The sequence below is a fragment of the Pinus tabuliformis genome, chromosome 2_1 (genome assembly GCF_031772625.1).
Source record: "Pinus tabuliformis cultivar Carrire ecotype Pingquan chromosome 2_1, CPIR1, whole genome shotgun sequence".
Lineage (NCBI taxonomy): Eukaryota > Viridiplantae > Streptophyta > Pinopsida > Pinales > Pinaceae > Pinus > Pinus tabuliformis.
In genome coordinates this window covers 684,647,903-684,664,294 of record NC_142299.1, presented here as the reverse complement: position 1 = coordinate 684,664,294, position 16,392 = coordinate 684,647,903, and positions in this window count along the sequence as shown.

Sequence of the window (16,392 nt, the reverse complement as noted above, 5' to 3'; positions counted from 1 at the left end):
TGTGGACCACCTACTTATAGCTTCAGGTCATTATAGAGGAATGACATAGTAATAAAACTAGTACCTTGTGTTCCATTATCGACTATAGGAAGACATTTGACATGGTTCGTGGAATTTTCGTTTGGCATATATAGGAAGAGTTATAGGGTCCATTTGAGATGACAACCTCATATAAGAATCTTTTCACAAAGTTTAGGAACATTGATGGTTGGTGACAGGAGATTACTTGTAATATAGGAGATAAGCGAGGACGTTCTCTATGACCTACCCCTTTTGGCATTTACATTAACAAGTTAGAGACATCTTTAGGAGAAACTGATTTTGTTGGAACAATTTAGCTATAGGAGTCATCATTCTTCTTCTCTACATTGATGATGTTGTTCCTATGCTAAAGAGTTTCTCTAAAATTATCATTTAACTCGGAATTTGCAAGGATTTATATTATGGCATGGGTATGAGGGTAAACACTAAAAACATAAAGGTTATGTTTATCAAATAGAAAATGATCACTTACGCTAATTTTATATATGGAAATACCAACTTATTGGAAATTAATTAAAAAATATACCCTAAAACCTCTAAAAATATAACATTAAGAAAGGATTAATACAGGGAAAAAAAACATATGTTAGTCTTGAAAATAATTGTGAATCAACTAAATTTTTGTCCCACAAAATAGAACATCCATTTTGATTCATCTCTAGTCATACCTTATTCTATTTAAGAGAATTCCTTCCCACACATATCAAATTTTTCAAAAACATTATATTTATTATTTCTAGTGTTTCTTCTATCTTAGTCTTAAGCTCATTGCATGTTTCAAATGCACATAGCTCAAACATTCCTAGCAAATTGTGAATTTGTATAGGACATCCTCCCACAATAAAACCTCATAGTAGCCAGGGTGTTTCCTTTCCAACATTTGAATTAGGCTCACCTTAGACATAACATTCCCCAAGTGAATTAAATTAATATATTTTAGATCTAAAGTATATTAATTAATATATTTTATAAATAATTATTTTAATTTATATTCACAATAATCATCTATTAATAATATTTTTTTCTTTCTGTATTCCGTTTCTGTGATCCATAATTAATTAAGCAAAGTCTTTCGGTAGAAATCATGACCAGATGATGAGCCAGACCATGGAAAAGGCTTATATAGAGAGAAATATAGACACCAAAATTTTAAGTAACAACTATATTTGAACAATAATATTTAAATTAAGATATTAATTTATTAATATATTAAAAGCAAATATTATTAAGTAACAACCATATCAAACGACTAGTTTTTGAAAAATAATAGTTAAGTTAGGATATTAATTTATTAATTTATTAAAACAAATATTAATAATTAACAGCTATATTGAAAAATATATATATATATATTATATATATATATATATTTATATATATATATATATATATATATATATATATATGCTACTTTCATGATTTGTGAGTAATATGTTTAAAAGCATTGAGGTGGTTGATGGTAGGATTTATTTATTTATTTATTATTTTAAATTATTAACTTAATTAATATATATTTTTTTGTTAAGCTTGGTAGATCCATCCATTTTCTATTATATATTAGGCAAATTTACACCATCCAGGTTGACCGAGTGGCCTCAACTTGCCCCGATGGGAAACCAAGTCTGTTGGCCACTAGTCAGCATTATAAGCCATCCAAAAATAACATTGTTTTAGTCCTTCTAGCCAAGCTAGATAAGTCTCAATCTCATGTCTAGATATTATTTAACTGTAAAAACTAGCATATGCAATAGGAAAATTAAAAGCTAACTGCATAAACAAAAATTATGCATGGGGAATCTCGTCTTTCTACTCATCAGAGGCAGATTCAACAGGAGCAAGATCTTCATTAGTCGCTCCTGGCATTCCATACAGCACCAGAATGCAAGGGATGTGGTAGTCAATCCTATCCATCCTGATGTCCTATTTGTGTAACTGGAAGAGGATTTTCTCCATATATTTTTTGTAATTCGGCAGACCTGGACTGTAACCGCCATCCCCACAGAGATTTGTTCCATCACTTTTTCAAGAAGGCTCTTCATTAAGAAATATAGATAGAGAGTGTGTTTAAACTGAGTACTTCTCCCACGAGTATTCCTTGGATCGGGGACCAGCGTCCTCCAATTGTCAAGCTCATCCTCTGATTCGCTTTCCTGCTTAATCTCTACTTCCCAGTCTTCCATCAACTTCTGAATTCCTGCGTTCGTCCCATCTCGGTATGCTGATGATGCCTCTGCTATGAGGTGCTCCACAGGTTTACAACCCCTGTGAGCTTCCAACGTGCTTGACCCCTTGTTTGTTCTGGGGATCAGACCTTTCCTACCACGCCCACATCCTCTCGCTGCTCGAGCCATAACCTGGGCAGTAAAGCCCTGTTGACATCCAAATGAAGTTAGATTCATCAAACCTTTCTCAACACTCCACCTTTTCCACTCATGTATTGCCTCTCTTACAGACTTCTCCCCCTTAGTGTAAGAGTAGCCTAGAGCTTGCAGTTGCCTGAGGGAAGTGGGTTTCAGACTCTTCTCCCAGACCTCCTCATAGTACCCATCCCCCTTGCTATGGCTTATATGCGATCGTGTCGTTGCATTTGGAGCCAAGCCCATAGTCCCTTCCAGAGCCTGGTAGCATGCCTTTAGTTATACTCGCTTCTTTCTCCCTCAAACAGCAGATGCAAGTCATGGCTTCGCTTGCCTGTCCAATTGGATTGTTGCCTGGGGTTCCTATCTTTGCCCTCATTGCCATGCAGGTTCCCATTTTCCCAATGGCCACTCTGAATCCTACTGCCATGGTTGTATTCCCATACCCCTATCCTCAAATCTTTCCTGCCTCTCGCTTCAGCACCCAGACCCTGGGAATTGTAATACCACTATCCCTTATCCCCTTGACCTGAGAAACTAAATATAGACCCACATATCTTCACAGCTCGCACTTGCCCACTCCGCAACCATGGTTATGGTTCAATTGGGAGAGAATCAAAATGTAGAACCAGGCCATGGCAAGCCCTTGCCGCACTCAATGCTTCCCATACAATGCTAATCCCCATTGCGTCGAGTGCTTTCCCCTCCCTTCCCCCCAGCAGAACCCCAGCCAGTTCATGGAATCAACATAGGATCATGACGAAATTACATACTCGAATTCAGTCTTTTGTCTGCAGCCAAGGTTTCCTTCTTTCCTTCACCCTTCGCCAAATCTAAATCGCCTCCCTTCTCCACAGCTACTCTCTCCTATTCTGCATGTCGAATGCCTTAGCCTTCTCCACCACCCTACCTTATTCCTTTCTCTACCACCTTCCCCAGTCTCCATCCATCCATTCATTCTGGAGGACATCGCACCCCCTTCCTTGAGCATGTAGGGGGCAACGGTCGTTATGGCCTTCGTACTACCCATATCAAATCCCAGCCTGGTCTCTCTGACATTGAATCGCATCCCGGTCGGGATATCTTAATTATTATATTATTTAAGTAAAAAATTATAATTTTTTTATCATTATTATTTAAATGTTAAATCTATAATGTCAAGGATATATATTTATTAGAAGTTTACATCATTAATTTAATTTTATGGTATAAAGCAGACAAATTTGATAGCATGTTTAAATCATTAATTTAATTGGAAATTTATGAAACGAAAATATTACTTTTCAAACTTATGACTTTGTTGTCGAAATTATTAATTTCATAAACATTATTTTTCAAACTTATAAATTTGTTTTCATAATTATTAATTTAATCATGGCTTGGCGGAATCAAGAAATTAATTTTTCAAACTTATAAGTTTGTCTTTGTCATTAATATTTGAATTCTAAATTTATGGTGTATAATTTACCTGTTTGTTCACACGTCAAAATATTTACTTAGTTGATACATTATCTAAAAGAATATCCTTTTAATTTGTTTGTTTAACATTTTAATTTGATTACTAATAAACTTAAATATAATTGTATTTGTCACCTATGTAATTTTTTCATTTAATTGATAGATTATTTGGATTTTTTTCTTTCAAAACAATAAATTACTTTGAATTCGGGCTTATGGGATCCATCTTAAGAATGTTGAGAGTTTTTTAATAAGAATCAAATTAGAAACAATGTATCGATGTTCAAACCATCTAGTATGGTTCATCTTGTCATGATGATGAACCACACTAGATGGTTAGAAACACGTCCACAAATTGTTTCTAATGTAATTTTTACGGAAAAACTCTCAACATTCATAAATTACTCTCTTATTATTTTAATTGAATTACTATTAAACTCGTCAGAAATTAAACAAATCAATTAATTAAAATTATTAATATATAATTAATTAACTGAAAATATTAATTCAAAATATAAGTTTATCATAATTTTGATGAATGTTATATATTATTTATAGTTTATTTTTTTCATAAAAATCAAGAATTTTATTAAGATAAAGCTAGTTAACTTTGTAAACCTTTGTATTAAAATTATATTTAATTTTATATTTCTATTATATTAATAGATATTTCAGTTCTTATTACTTATTATTTATTTATTGTTAATATATTTATTAAAAACTATATACAATATTCCATCCCTTTCCACGTAAAAAGACTATATATAATTTTCTATCATTTACCATGAAGGTAAGATCTACTGTTTAAATGTATTATAAAATTAAGAACTACAAACTTGAAAGAGGGAAAATACAAATATTTCCGCATATACATATCTTAAGGTTTAATGGTGTTTGGCTTGCGCACAATTATGAAGTCTCAATTTGTATCATAATTTCTCGTGAGTAAGAAAGGTAAAGTTTGGTTTAACTATTTAAAAGAATATTTTACGATTTTAAATGAGATACGTATTTCTAAAAAGAGTTACAAGTGCTTTATACATTATATCTATAAAATGTTATTTAAAATTTTTAGAAACAATAAATTATAAAAGTATGTAAATTTCATCGAGAACAAATAAATTAAAAATGTAATAAATTATTAATAATTTATGAAAATTAAAAATTGTAATTTAAATATTATAAGAAAAAAACGAAGTCAAATGATAATTAGCTACATCAAGGATTAAGAAACCTTGTTCACTATAATGGGAAAGATGTGTGTTTCTTTACAAAGGAATTTGGTTATCCTTCCCTCCATTTATCTAATGTGATCCATGTTATGAAACCAGCTCATTAAAAGATAGAAAAGAAAGATCAACGCCTTAGAAATCAGCCTCTTCGAGGGGGCAACCTCCTTTACATTACACAAATGAAAAACTCTTGGATGATACAAATGAAAAAACCTCCTTTCTATATATAGGATTCTAAGGGGTCACAACATAATCAAATCTGACATAACAATAATAATATAATGGCACAAAAATAACAATATGGGGACAATAGGGGAACAACAATAACAATAAGGGCTAAAATGACAATATTAATGGGGGAATCACTAGTATTATATGGACCTAACATGCCCCAATCCTTCAAAAAAGCATTGTCCTCAATGCTTGAGTAGTTCTGGATGCTTCTGTATAAAATTATCATCCTCTCATGTGGAATCTTCAATGGGTAAGTTCTTCCACTTGACAGATACTCCGAAATTGATCGATTTCATAGCTGTTGAGTTCTTGTTTCTATGACTTCTTGATGTTCCAATATGATTTTTCCTTCCTCATCAAGTTCTGCCAATATTTTTTGAACTAGGAGCTTGTCACTAATAACCTTCTTTAAGCATGAAACATGGAAATTTGGGTGCACTTGGGAAATTGCAGGAAGCTCCAATTTGTATGCCATAGTACCAATATTTTGCAACACCTTGTATGGACCATAATACTTTAGTGATAATTTATTATACTTCTTAGCTTGCTTGAGGGACATTTGTTCATATGGTTGTAGCCGTAGAAATACGCAGTTAGCTATATAAAAACTTCTTTCACTACGATGTTGATCTGCCTATTGTTTCATTCTATTCTGTGCCGAAGTAAGGTTATCCTTTAAGAGTTGGATAACTTGTTGTTGATGCTCGATGTGATCTTCCACTGCTTGAATCTTATAATTTTCTCTTAAATATGACGTGATGGATGGTGGATGATATCCATAAAGTGCCATAAATGGGGTCATTTTGGCTGCAGTATGGAAGGAAGTGTTATACCACCATTCAGCCAAAGGCAACCATTTGACCCATTATGTTTGTTTATCCAATACAAATAAACGAAGATATCCTTCCAAACATTTGTTTACTATCTCATTTTCCCATCATATTGAGGATGATAAGATGAGCTTTGAGCTAACTGAGTATGAAGGCAAGAAAATAATTCTGCCAAAAAATTCCAGTGAAAATGGGATCTTTGTCTCTCACAATAATCTTTGGGTTTACATGTAGCGTTTGAATTATTTCCATAAATGTAGTAGAAACTATAGTGACTTTAAATGGATGAGATAATGCACAAAAGTGCATACTTGGTAAGCTTGTAAACTGTCACCATGATGATACTCTTTCCTTCAGACTTGGGTAAACCAGTGATAAAATCCATTGAAACCTCCTCCCAACGTTGACTTGGAATGGATAAAGATTGTAATAGACGAGGGGACTTAATTGTTTCAACTTTATTTTGTTGGCAAACCAAACATTCTGCCACAAAATTTTGAATATCAGATTTAAGGTCATCCCAAAAAAATTCCTTCTTAACCCTGTGGTAAGTTTTTAAAAATCCTGAGTTCCCTCCTAAGGGAGAGGCGTACAATTCCATATGAATATTTTGTTTGAGTTGGGAATTCTGACATAGGTATAAGCGATCTTTGTACCATAACGAACCATTTTTCTAGCTAAATGTATCAGATTCACTGGGATCTTGTTGTATCTTTTGAATGAGTGCCCACACTTCTTCGTCATTCTTCCATTCATCACTTTCTTCATTTATCCAATCTGGTTGGATAATAGATGACACAAAGCAATGCTTCCACATCCTCATCCTTTCTTGAGAGTGCATCTACCAAAAAATTTTGCTTCCCCATTTTGTATATGATTTCAAATTCATAACCCGACATCTTTGGGACCCATTTTTCCTTCTCTTCTGAAGAGAATCTTTATTCTAAAATATATGTAAGACTACCATGATCCGTTTTTACCTTGAAGTGTCTTCCTATTATGTAGGGTTGCCATTTCTTAAGTGCATGTAGTATTTCCAACATTTCCTTCTCATAAATACCTTTGTGTAAATAATATCCTCGTAATGGATGACTTTTGAAAGCAATGGGTCCTTCTTCTTGCATTAAAACAACACCAATTCCATTTCCTAAGGCATCAAATTCCATAATAAAGGTTTTTGTGAAGTTAGGCCTAGCTAAGACCGGTGCTTGGCACATTTCCTCTTTAAGATGTTCAAAGGCCTTTGTTTCTTTTGGAGTCCATAAAAATGCATCTTTCTTCAATAATTTTGTTAGAGCTGCTGCTATTCTCCCATAAGTCTTAAAAAACTTGTGATAATACCCTATCAACCCAAGAAATCCTCAGAGATGCTTTATGGATATGGGGATTTTCCATTCCTTAATGGATTTAATTTTGCTAGGGTCTACCTTAACACCTCCATGAGATACAATATGACCCAGATATTCCACCTCTTGTACTCCAAAGAAACATTTGGAACTTTTTGCATATAATTGCTTTTCCTCCAATAGTATGAGCACCCTCTGAACATGTTGCATGATCCTTGCAAGACTTTTATTGATTGGTATATCATGAAAAAATACTAACACAAATTTTCTAAGGAAGGGTTTGAAAATGGAATTCATTAAACCTTCAAATGTAGAAGGTGCATTGGTAAGGCAAAAGGACATGACCAAAAATTCATAATGACCCTCATGAGGTCTAAATGTTGTTTTCAGAATGTCTTCAGTCTTCATTCTGATTTGATGACATCCTGAACGAAGATCCAACTTGGTGAAGTAAATTGATCCATGCAATTCATCCAATAATTCATCAATGACAGGAATGGGAAATTTATCTTTAATAGTGAGCTTGTTGAGCTCCCTATAATCTGGATACATGCACCATAATCCATCCTTCTTGTGGACCAATACTACTGGAGCAGAGAAAGAACTTTGACTAGGTTGAATTATACCAACCTCTAGCATTTCTGCAACCATACATTCAATTTCACTCTTTTGGGTATAGGGATATTTGTAAGGCTTGAGGTTTGGAGGAACACTTCCTAGAATCAAATGAATAACATGATCATGATCATGAATAGGTGGGAGACCTTTGGGAGTCTCAAATACCTTGGAATGATTGTCCAAGACTTTTTGGAGATATGGAGAAATAGATGATTTCGATGTGGGAAACTCTAGTGAACATAACTGTGCAATTACTCCTCATTGTTCTTTATTTAGAAGGTTTGTCATTCCATTAGAGGTGATTATCTTTCTTGGTTTCCCTACGATGCCTCTTAATTCAACTTCCTTTACTTCCGAAGAAAATTTCATGAAAAGTTCTTGAAAATTAAAAGCTATTGTACCCGAGGATTGTATCCATTGGACTCCTAATACAACATCAGCACCACCCATTGGAATGGAAAGAATTGGGCTATTCAATACATATTCTCCCATGGATATCTTCATATTATGACACTTTCCAAACCAATTTTGTGGTTCCTCCACTTACAACCATCACTTGACACTCTGGTGCTAGATATAGGAAGCAATTCAATTCCTTGGCTATCTTAGAATGAATAAATTTATGGGTACTCCACAAACAAATCAACACTATTACCTTTTTCTTCTTGATATGTCCTTCTATCTAGATAGTTTGAGGAGTGGTAATTACGGCCAATGCATTACAAGATATGATCGGATTCATTTCTTATTTCTCTAGGTTTTTTAATGGTGCATATCCTCTTCTTTTGATGTTTCTTTTTCCTTTTCTTCCTCCTCTTTGCAATCTATGTAAACTAATTTCTTCTCAGCACACTTATGACCTTCAGTGTATTCTCTATCACAACTGTAACAAAGCCCTTTTGCTATTTTTTCTTCCAATTGTAGGGGTGCCAACCTTGTAGGTTGTGGAAGGCTAGGGGAAGAAACACTTCCATCCTTATAGTTGTGAGTGGTAGGCTTCCCTGTTGCCATAAGTTTTCTTTACATTTTTCTTGCCAACCTGAATGCCTTCTCCAATGAGTCAAGTTCCCATAGGAGAACCTCATGTTGGATGGTATCCTTTAAAGTCCCTATGAACACATCAATCCTATTCTCCTCTGGAATATCTTTTACCCTTATATTCAAGTTTTGGAAGTCCTCAATGTGCTCCATCATTGAAACCTTTTGTTTGAGGTTTCTCAATTGGCTAAAAGAGTGTTGCTTTTTGTATCCTCATAATGTGCTATCATTTCTTTCGTAAAAATTGGCCTAGTGACAATTTGTTTATGAGAGAAAATCAATTGATACCATACAAACTTATTTGGTTCCAAATATAAAGTTTCAATGCGTACCTTTTATGTGTTTTGCACGTTATGGAGATTGAAATATTGCTCCATATCTAGTATCCATGTTATGTGATCCTTGCCATCAAACTTCCTCATATCGATATTTGGAACATGGTGGGTCTTCAATCCAAAGTTAGATTCTATGAAATCATGATTAAAACTTCTTTTGTTCTCATCATGAGTTTCCTTTACTACCATTTCACCATTAGTAAGCATTTCTTGTAGAAACTTAGTCAAATCTATCTTCAAATATTCCATGTCGCCTTTCATCTTTTCTTCTATACCATCCATCTTAGCATCCATGCCATCCATCTTAGATTCCACGCCACCCATCTTAACTTGTACGCCATTCATATTAGCCTCCATTCCATTCATCTTAGCTTCCACGCCTTTCTTTAAACCATCAATCTTAGCTTTTGTTACCTTTTGTGAGAGTGAAATTTGTTGCACTTGGTCTCGTAATTTCTATATATCATGTTGTATTTCTTCCTCTTCTTCATGAGTAATGCTAGAGCTTTTAGGTTGCTTACTAGGTGTTTCCATTTTATTTCCCAGGGGCATCAATTAATGATAATTATGCTTCACTATGCCCTTTGAACTTCAAACTAATTTTTCAACCCAAACTTATGTAAAATTTTAAAAAGACTACACACATTTTTTCGCATTGTAGAAGCTCGATATTGAATCTGTTGTACCATTGTAATTGCATATTTCCAAGGTTTGAAATTGATTCCTACAGTATCCTTCTGAATCCTCTTTCCAATGCCACCAATCTGATCAAAATTGGATTCTCCAAAAAAGAGTGATGCGCAATCTCCCAAGATGACTTGATTATATAATTTTTCAGTAGAGATAACATGTATGACGTGCCATGTGTCATTGTGTCGACTTTCGGATTTGAAAAGGATACATCAAAAACTACAGTCCGTCCTATTTCTCTAACTTCTTACGAAATTTCAATATGATGCTAAGAGAGGAAGTTATGACGATTTTCACAAGGTCACCTGTTTGGAATGTAATTTGGAAGTCTGCAAAAACCCTAACTTCATGAGATCATATCTCCAAAAATATAGCGAGACAAGATCTGAAATTTGGACTCGAGGTTCAGAACGATTTCAGCTCAAATGAGTTTTTTTAAGCTTCTGAAACATCTGAGAAACAAAGTTATAACGATAATGCCACGATGACCTATTTGAAGCAACAAAACCCTAGAATCCAAAGCTCTGATACCAAATGTTATGAAAACAGCTCACAAAAAGATAGAAAAGAAAGATCAACGCCTTAGAAATCAGCCTCTTCGAGGGGGAATCCTCCTTTACATTACACAAATGAACAATTCTTGGATGATACAAATGACAAAAACTATTTTCTATATATAGGAGTCTAAAGGGTCAGAATATAACCAAGCCGACATAACAATAATAATATAAGGGCACAACAATAACAATAGTGGGCTTCTATTGGGCACAATAATAACAATATGGGGACAATAGGGGCACAATAATAATAATAAGGTATACAATGACAATAGTAATGGGGCAATCACTAGTATTATAGGGACCTAATGGAGCCAACATTTTTACCTCCTTAAAAATGTCAACTAAAAAAGTTATTGATGTAGAAGAATTTTGACGCTATGAATTTGTCAACTAAATAAAGTTATTGATGTAGAAGAATGTTGATGTTTTCAAGTTGATGAGAATAGTGTGTGTACTAAGGAACTTAGCTATTCATCTTTAAGCTAGCATGAAACAAAGAATAAAAACCTAGATCTAAGAGGTTTCGAGACTTGGGTTTTGAAACAAAGCTTCTTAAATTACTAATGGCCACTATAAAACATCAAGGAAACAAAAAATTCCCAAGAAAAATGAAATACAATAGGAAAAGAAAATCAATGTACTCAGAGTCCCTAGTTGAGTCACCAATTATGTTTAAGATATTAATTTCACCTATAGATCTTGGTTATTTTAACCTCAGCAAGCTTGGCCCAGAGAAGCAAAGATTTTCCTAGAAGGTATGTATGTGTATGATGGAGTGAGGCAAAGAAACTAGACAATCCCAAGATGTTATGAAACCAGCTCACAAAAAGATAGAAAAGATAGATCAACGCCTTAGAATTCAGCCTCTTTGAGTGGGCAACCTACTTCACATTACACAAATGAACAATTCTTGGATGATTCAAATGACAAAACCTCCTTTCTATATATAGGAGTATAAGGGGTTAAAATATAACCAAGCTGACCTAACAATGATAATATGAAGGCACAAAAATAACAATAGAGGGATTCTATGGGGCACAATAATAAAAAGTATGGCGACAATAGGAGCACAACAATAACAATAACGGATACAATGACAATAGTAATGGGGGAATCACTAGTATTATAGGACCTAACATGCCCATCTCCTTCAAAAATGTGTTGTCCTCAACGTTTGAGTAGTTTTGGATACTTCTGTATAAAATTCTCATCCCCCCATGTGGAATCTTCAACTGATAAGTTCTTCCACTTGATCATATACACTGAAATTGATCGATTTCATAGCTGTCGAGTTCTTCTTTCTTTGACTACTTCAGGTTCCAATATGATTTTTCCTTCCTCATCAAGTTCTAGCAATATTGTTTGAACTGGAAGCTTATCACGTATAACCTTCTTTAAGCATGAAACATGGAAAACTGGGTGCACTCAGGAAGCTGCAGGAAGCTCCAATTTGTATGCCATAGTACCTATCTTTTGCAACACCTTGTACGGACCATAATACTTTGGTGATAATTTATTATCCTTCTTAGCTTGCTTGAGGGACATTTGTTTATATGGTTGTATCCATAGGAATACCCAATCACCTACATCAAAACTTCTTTTGCTGCGATGTTGATTTGCCTGTTGTTTCATTCTATTCAGCGCCAAGGTGAGGTTATCCTTTAAGAGTTGGAGAACTTGTTGTTGATGCTCGATGTGATCTTCCACTGCTTGAACCTTAGAATTTTATCTTAAATATGATGTGATGGATGGTGGATGATATCCATAAAGTGCCATAAATGGATTCATCTTTGTTGCAGTATGAAAGGAAGTGTTATACCACCATTCAGCTAGAGGCAACCATTTGACCCATTATGTCTGTTTATCAGATACAAAGCAACAAAGATTTCCTTCCAAACATTTGTTTACTATCTTTGTTTTCCCATCAAATTGAGGATGATAAGATGAGCTATGAGCTAACTATTGGGCAGCGTATCCCCCGCGTAACGTTTTTGGGGCTTAAAGCCCATAATGTTGGGCACTGATATTGTCCGCGGACCATGGGAATGTATAAATAGAGTGAGGCTCTAAGGGTAGAAGGGAGGATGGGGGGATTAAGATAAAAAGCGTATGGGTTTGTAAAGGCAAGATTGCTCTGAGTCTGTCAGTCCGAGTTGTGGTTGGTAGTAGTTAGAGTAGGCTCTGCAGCTGTGTGCGCAGAGGCCTAGTAGAGTCCGCAGCTATGTGCATGGACCCCTATAGCTGAGTGGGAAGGGCGGAATTGGATTGTACTGAAACAGAAGATTAATATAAGATAAGTGTTCCTATATTATTGTGAATCTAATCACAGATCTGTATGTTTGTTCTTATGCTATGGTTTTATATATATCTTTAAGATTTATGGTTACGCGCGCTGGTTATAACTATTGAATGCTTGATTAAGACCCTAAGAATTAGATCAGATCTATAATAACCACAATAATAATAAGGAATCTAAGAAGTACCCCGCTATGCGAAGGCAAGATAGCTACACAGAGTAGCGCGAGAGCGTAGAGCAGTTTGCGACCCCTCCAGACCTCATCATGACATCCCTAGGGTGCAGAAACCTCGTTCCAGCACCCTCCCATACTACCTCAGGTGATACTTCAGTCCGCGCCTCACAGATTGTTGCTGAAAGGGCCGGTAGTGCGAGATTTGTTTGGCTAAAACACTTCCGAACCTGGATCAGGTCCTAATAAGCCAACAAATGGTTCTGTTGCCGGGACCGAGATCTGCGTAAGGGATGTCTGATTTCGAAACACTGGAACCCTACGAATAAAGAGATTGAAGATTGGTTGTACAAAATAAAACCTCGTAGATATCTAAGAAGAGGTGGCTAGATCGCTACGTATATACAGAGATTCACGAGATCTTCTTCGTGTCTTTCTCTTCAGAGCTGTATGATTGGATCACAAGGCTAGCAGATAGACAGGGAAGGTGCAAGCTTGAGCAACCCATAGTGTGGACTCCAGAGTTGGTATGTAGGCTAGAGGCATCTGAAGATAAGATCGCACGGGTCGTGGATCATTGACTGGATTGGATAATAGGAGGGTTTATCACTGAATTCACGATAGACACGACTGTCAGCTATAACGAAGCAGAAAGACATTTTCTCAAGGGATTGCGAGGTAGGTACATCAAATCCCTGAATACCTGGATTAATATGCTGTTATGTGAAAAACAGGTGATGCGAGTCCATTAATGAGTGGAACGACGCAGAGTGGGAGGGCCTACAAGGGTATCAAAGGGTTAGGAAACAGTCTTTTAATTTCGCCTCCATGAGAGGGCGAGGAAGAGCGCACTTGGGCTTCTCCAAGGAGTGTAATCAGTTTGATAAGGCAACACATTCCATAGCTATCATCTCCGCTAACATCACCACTCGTGTCACCTCCATCTTCACCCGCACCACCTCCACCAAACCAGTCGTTTAGCATGGTGAGCGCGATCAAGTTTCCTATATTCAGAGGGGTAGGGAGTGAAGATCCCAATCAGTTTTGGTTCATAGTAAGAGTAGTGTGGGAAGCGCACAGAGTTATGGATGATAACATTAAGAATGCCACCTTGGTAAGTGCATTGTAGGATCGCGCGTTGACTTGGTATTGAACCCACTATTGTCGTTTCCTTTGAAATATTAAAGGCTAACGACGCCGCTAAGCACAACTGTATTGTTCCAAGTGCCTTTCTGTTGAGAATATTTCATTTTGCGTCTGTCATACTCATCGGATTTTTTGTCTTTCCACTCAATGGTAGGTATAGAACTTTCTGGTAGAAATAATCTTCCATCTACATCTTCCACAGCTGGTAGTTTTTGCCATTAAATTTTTCGACCCTAAACCTACCATCTTCTGCCATTGCTCCCACTCGAACCACGAACCCTTCTCTCCTGCGAGTTTATTAGCCAAATAGACCTTCAACTCTGATACCATTTGTTAGAAAATTATATTACACAGAGCAATAGAACACATAAAATATATTGCAGAAATATAAACACAAAAAACACATAAAACAAGAGAGACATAGATATACATGGTTCACCCAATTTGGGCTACGTCCACAGAGAAACAACCAGTCCTTCCTTTTATATTATCTAGAAAACTGAAGAGATACAACCTACAATAGATCCGTTGTAATTCCCTCTTTTCTCTCACACAATCTCCTCTCTCTTTATCACTCAGAATACAGATCTACATAAATGCAATGCAATTCCCTAATATATAGCGAGTGTTTGCCTTCTAGGGAAAAAAACCCTAAATTAAACATAACTTCTACTGTCATATCTGTGCCTTATGAATGGCCCAGATCTCCGCCCACCCTGGACCCCCCTTTCATTGCACATATTACGGGCGACGTTGCCGCCACATTACAAACTAGGGTACAATGCAATGTTACCTCTGAATAAAGAAGATCATCAAGCTCCACACCCAACAATATGGTATAGTGGTCTCTTTTCTGATTCCAGCTTCTTTGCAAAAGTCAATGAAATCACGAGAAGTGAACTCTCCTCTATTGTCATATTTGAAAATTTTGATCTGCTTTCTAGTTTGTTTTTCGACTAGAGCTTTGTAATCTTTGAACATGTTAAAAGTTTGAATTTGGTTTTTCAGAAAATAAAACCATGTTTTGCGAGAAAAAACATCCACAAAGATAATATAATACAAGTAAACACCAAGATAATTTATAGGAATTTGTCCACATAAATCAGAATGTGCAAGATGCAATACCTAAATGGTTATGATTTGCTTGAAGGGAATGGCCCCTTCACTTGTTTTCCGCTTGCACATCCTTGGCAAACGCCATCATGATCAGATCTCACTTTTAGCATTCTAGAAACCATCTTTTTTACATGAGGTAATGCTTTGTAGTGCAAGTGAGCGAACCTTCGGTGCCAAAGTTCACTTTGATGATTGATGTCATGAATTAGTGCATGAACGGGTCTTCCATTGACTTTGTATAGACGTTCACATCTAAATCCCAGAGTGATGGCATATCTCATGTTGGATCTCGATGGCCAAGTGAAAATTCTACCATTTATGAAAGCAACTTCCATTCCTTTATCTTCTAAATATCATATGGCCACAAGATTGTTCTTTAAACCAGGTACATATAAAACTTCTTGAAGAGTCAAAGATTTACCTTGATCAAAATGGAAAGAAACGAAACCAAATCCATTTATGGGATATGTAGAGTTAGCTCCAAGAATTATCTTTAGATATGTCTCCCTCTCAACCAGATTAGAGAGTATTTGTAACCAGTAAATTGTTGCTTTGAAGCACCACTATTAACCAACTAACTATTATAAGAAACTACAAAAGATGAACTAGAAAGAGAAAAAACAAGAAAAATATTTTGATTGAGTCTTCGAGAAAAAGGAGATTCTCTTCTTCTTCTGTAATCATATTTTTTGGAATGATTGTTGAAGTTGGATTTTGATGCTCTTTTGTTTTCTGGATAGTCAAGGGCATAGTGGCCATGCTTGTGAAAATTGTAGCATTTGACTTTTGATAAGTCTCTAGTCCATTGAGAGGAGTTGTTGGGAGCATTCATTCTCAAATAGAGCATTTCTCTTCTTCCTTTCTTCTTTTTTCCTTATACGACAAAGGCAATAGGTTCTCCCTCCTCATGCTTGGGAATTCT